The 5,329-nt window shown below is 38.1% G+C and overlaps 1 protein-coding gene across 2 annotated transcripts in view; it reads right to left on the bottom strand.

Annotated features, from left to right (window-relative positions):
- ZBTB1 (zinc finger and BTB domain containing 1) overlaps positions 1-5,329 on the bottom strand; it is a 21,974-nt gene that overhangs the window by 5,845 nt on the left and 10,800 nt on the right. The gene's annotated exons all lie outside the window — the stretch shown is intronic.

Here is a 5,329-nt window from a genome sequence, read left to right as displayed (position 1 = left end):
GGCCCGCGTACCAAAAAAAAAAAAAAAAAAAAAAAAAAAAAAAGTACTCGAAGGATACAAACAATGAAAGTTAAATAAAATAGGAATTTAAACTGAAAGTAATTCAGTCGCAGAGTATTAAAAACTTCTTAGATGACTGATATAAAGGAATGATTGCTCATCCTTAGGTGTGATATGGGTATTTTGGTTGTGTTAAAAGCATCCTTATCTTTTAGATACACAGACTGCTGTATTTATTGATGAAATATCTAAGATATGTTTGCAAATAATCCAGTGGGGTGGGTGTGGGGGCTATAGATGATACAAAACTGGCCATGTGTTGAGAACAATTGACGCTAGGAGGCAGATATAGTTCTATTTTTGCATGGTTGAAAATTTCCTTAGAAAAATTCTATTTACAAAAACTTATTAGATTACATGGAAATGGCACCAAGCAAATAGGTTTGATCAATGCTCCTCTCTTTTCTTAATTATTGGAGAGGCAATAATTCTGTAGAGTCAGAGTATCTGTCTTATATTGCTTGGCTTGCACTTTACAGTATAAAGAAACAGTGGATTTGGGAAGGAGATATCTATACTTAGATTGTAAATTTTTCTTCACTTTTCAATCATTAAAAAAAGAATACAAAAGTAACACATGCTTATTGAAAAAAACTGAAACATAAAAGTACATAGAATAAAAACACACCTTAGGTCGCACACCTCTTTCCAGAGGTAACCTCTCCAATTGTATATCTTCAAATCTGTTTATGCTATACCTACAGAGTCAACAGCTATTGAGTACCTACTAGGTGCCAGGCACATAGTTTTGCTTTTGTTGTTGTTTTTGTTTGTTTTTTACCTAAATGGTATTGTACTGTATATACCTTTCTGCAACCAGTTTTCTTCACTTATCAACATATAAATATTTTTAATGTATGGAGCTGACAATGAATAAAGAAGAGAGGAGAGGAGAATATTAAAAGCACTGTAAGTCCTATTACATTACAAAGCTAAAATAAGATCAAATTTTAGCCTTAATTTTTAATCTGTATACATAATACTTCAGAATCTATCATCTACTCAAAAACAAGTTCTTACACAATTTGACTGAACATGAAAAGAACATTTAACAAGCTGTTCAGAGAAATAAAACGTTCACTCTTCAGTCCACAAACCCTTCATTCCCTACAGTAGAAATTAAAAGATTATCTAACTTTACTTACTTCCACTTGTTTTTTATAAACTGTTTGTCCCAGATCACATGTGGATGACATACCCCTTTCCCCGACTACCTAAGGCCACTCTGCCTCCTTCTTCCTGCCTGAAGACAGGGTTACACAGTAGGCATGTGCACATGGTGAAATGAAGGTGGCTTATAATGAGACCTGCTGCCTTCCTAAACTTGCAACCTCTAGGCCTTTTCTGTAAGCCAAATCAAGTATTTCAAGAAGGTACAATATTTCAACCTTGTGTAACTCAGATGTCTGTACTAGAATTGAAGAGTCATGTTCAGTATGTACCCATATACAAAATGCAATGTATGCGCAGATCTTTATCAATGTGTTATTTATAACTTGAAATGCCTCGCAATAAGGTAGTTGTAAGTAAACCAAGGTAAATCTACTTCTTAAAATTCACCATCATGTGGCCTTTATGAAAATTATATTTATGAATGAAGGCTGTAGAAGAAAATGAGAAAAGTTTTCAGGATGGAAAGTCAAGTAAATAAACACAGGCTATGAAATTATATAACAATTACAATTACATAAAACAAATCCAAACAACAAAACCTTATTCAAAGGGTTAAAACACACACACACACACACACACACACACCACACACACACACACACACAGAAAAATACTGACCCCAAGCCCATTTTATGTAGGATGAAATTTCTAGGTCTATAGACATTTTAAAGGATTCAGAGAGACCTTTAATGAAAAAAGAGGTAGAGGGATAGATATTATCTCAAATTTTTTTTCCTAGTAATAAGAGTTGTTCAAAAATGAAACGAACTCATCTAGAGGATAATGAGTGTCCCGTGTAGAAGCAGGGATGAAATACTGTTGAGGACAGTATGGTACAGTGAAAAGAGCACAGGCTTTGGATCAGACAGGCCTGAGTTCCAACCTAGCTTTGCCACCTTAGGTAGTAACTTGTTTGTCCTCATTGACTCCAAGTTTCCTGAACTGTCAAAGTGGGGATAATAATACCTCAAAAAAGTGGCATGGACATATATACACCACCAAATGTAAAACAGCTAGTGGGAAGCAGCCGCATAGCACAGCTGTACGGTGATCAGCTCGGTGCTTTGTGACCACCTAGAGGGGTGGGATAGGGAGGGTGAGAGGGAGACGCAAGAAGAAAGAGATATGGGGATATATGTATATGTATAGCTGATTCACTTTGTTATACAGCAGAAACTAACACACCATTGTAAAGCAATTATACTCCAATAAAGATGTTAAGAAATAATAATACCTCAAAAAACATATCAAACATTAAGGTTCACAGGAGCAATGTGTAAACTGTATAGTGCTTGGCACATGATAATTAATGGAAGTAACAGTGGCAGTTGTGACGGTGGTGATGCTTCCTTAAGCATAGGAGGTAAGTTTGACGAGATAATCTTACAGTTTCCTTCCATAGAAGAGTCCAGCAGTATGAAAGCCAATAGTTTATCTGTTAAAACTTTCGGGTTTTAAATGCCCTGTGATTGAAATAATGACATGAAGAGCTTAAAAGTTCCAAGGACCCTTCTAATCTAAAGGAAAAGCAGTTTTATGGTCAGCAACCAAAATTAATGCAGCTACATAGAAGACGGATCTGATAGACACATCTGTAGCTATAGTCATAATTCAATTAAATTAGTGAACATACATTCTGTATTCACATAAATAAGACACTAAAGCATATAAGAACATCAACAGCATTTTAACACACATTTATTAATTCAACAAACATTTGTTGAGTATTTTGATGTACCAGGCACTATATAAAGTACCGAGAATCAGCAATAGCATAGGTATTCTATAATCTCAAGGATACCTCACTGAGGGGAATTTTAACTTGTTCTAGATGAGTGACTTCATGAACGTGTACTCAGCAGAGTGCCTATCCTGTACACGAAGGCACTGTGCTGTGGTGGAGAGAACAGGGCTCCGGGTCAGACACACCTGGGTATGAATCTCACTGCCTCCACATCTCTCTGTATTTCTGTCTTCGCCTCGTACGGCTGGAAGCTGAACAAGTACCTTTTTGTCAAAAATTAATGCTAACACTACAGCTCCTGGGCTGACCTAAAACTGTAGTTTCTACAATGTTATTATGCCAATGCCCAAGTTCTGAGTAAAATGGATTTTAGGGAGAGTAACTTTTTTTTTTTTTGTTTTTGTTTTTGTGATATGTGGGCCTCTCACCGTTGTGGCCTCTCCCGTTGCGGAGCACAGGCTCCGGACGCACAGGCTCTGCGGCCATGGCTCACGGGCCCAGCTGCTCCGCGGCATGTGGGATCTTCCTGGACCGGGGCACGAACCCGTGTCCCCTGCATCGGCAGGCGGATTCTCAACCACTGCGCCACCAGGGAAGCCCTTATACTCCAATAAAGATGTTAAGAAATAATAATACCTCAAAAAACATATCAAACATTAAGGTTCACAGGAGCAATGTGTAAACTGTATAGTGCTTGGCACATGATAATTAATGGAAGTAACAGTGGCAGTTGTGACGGTGGTGATGCTTCCTTAAGCATAGGAGGTAAGTTTGACGAGATAATCTTACAGTTTCCTTCCATAGAAGAGTCCAGCAGTATGAAAGCCAATAGTTTATCTGTTAAAACTTTCGGGTTTTAAATGCCCTGTGATTGAAATAATGACATGAAGAGCTTAAAAGTTCCAAGGACCCTTCTAATCTAAAGGAAAAGCAGTTTTATGGTCAGCAACCAAAATTAATGCAGCTACATAGAAGACGGATCTGATAGACACATCTGTAGCTATAGTCATAATTCAATTAAATTAGTGAACATACATTCTGTATTCACATAAATAAGACACTAAAGCATATAAGAACATCAACAGCATTTTAACACACATTTATTAATTCAACAAACATTTGTTGAGTATTTTGATGTACCAGGCACTATATAAAGTACCGAGAATCAGCAATAGCATAGGTATTCTATAATCTCAAGGATACCTCACTGAGGGGAATTTTAACTTGTTCTAGATGAGTGACTTCATGAACGTGTACTCAGCAGAGTGCCTATCCTGTACACGAAGGCACTGTGCTGTGGTGGAGAGAACAGGGCTCCGGGTCAGACACACCTGGGTATGAATCTCACTGCCTCCACATCTCTCTGTATTTCTGTCTTCGCCTCGTACGGCTGGAAGCTGAACAAGTACCTTTTTGTCAAAAATTAATGCTAACACTACAGCTCCTGGGCTGACCTAAAACTGTAGTTTCTACAATGTTATTATGCCAATGCCCAAGTTCTGAGTAAAATGGATTTTAGGGAGAGTAACTTTTTTTTTTTTTGTTTTTGTTTTTGTGATATGTGGGCCTCTCACCGTTGTGGCCTCTCCCGTTGCGGAGCACAGGCTCCGGACGCACAGGCTCTGCGGCCATGGCTCACGGGCCCAGCTGCTCCGCGGCATGTGGGATCTTCCTGGACCGGGGCACGAACCCGTGTCCCCTGCATCGGCAGGCGGATTCTCAACCACTGCGCCACCAGGGAAGCCCGGGAGAGTAACTTTTAATAGCAATCATTCACACATTAGTACCAACAACTCTGTTCTTGCTACACCTCACTCAGAAAAGCTTTAAGAAGGCTTAATAACAGCAAAACAAAAACAAATAAACAAAAAGGCGGGAGGTGGAATCATGGGTGAAGGATCTAAATTCCTGTGAGACTTTTAGCTTGTTATTTTAGCTAAATTATTCCTGTGAGAATAATTTTTGCATTAAAATGTTTATATTTCACTCACTTTTATTAATTAAACAATAATTTCATTCAAATTCCAAAAGAGGTTTGCTCCCTTCAATTTTTAAAATATGCTTAATAATGCTACCCAAAAAACGTAGTGAACTTTGTTATAGTAAAGCTTGTTACTTTTTAAAAAATTTTTTTTTTTTTAACATCTTTATTGGAGTATAACTGTTTTACAATAGTGTGTTAGTTTCTCCTTTACAACAAAGTGAATCAGTTATACATATACATATGTTCCCATATCTCTTCCCTCTTGTGTCTCCCTCCCTCCCACCCTCCCTATCCCACCCCTCTCATGGTCACAAAGCACAGAGGTGATCTCCCTGTGCTATGCGGCAGCTGCCCACTAGCTATCTAAT

Source organism: Physeter macrocephalus, chromosome 11 (assembly GCF_002837175.3).
Source record: "Physeter macrocephalus isolate SW-GA chromosome 11, ASM283717v5, whole genome shotgun sequence".
NCBI lineage: Eukaryota > Metazoa > Chordata > Mammalia > Artiodactyla > Physeteridae > Physeter > Physeter macrocephalus.
This window is presented reverse-complemented; position numbering and strand designations above follow the sequence as displayed.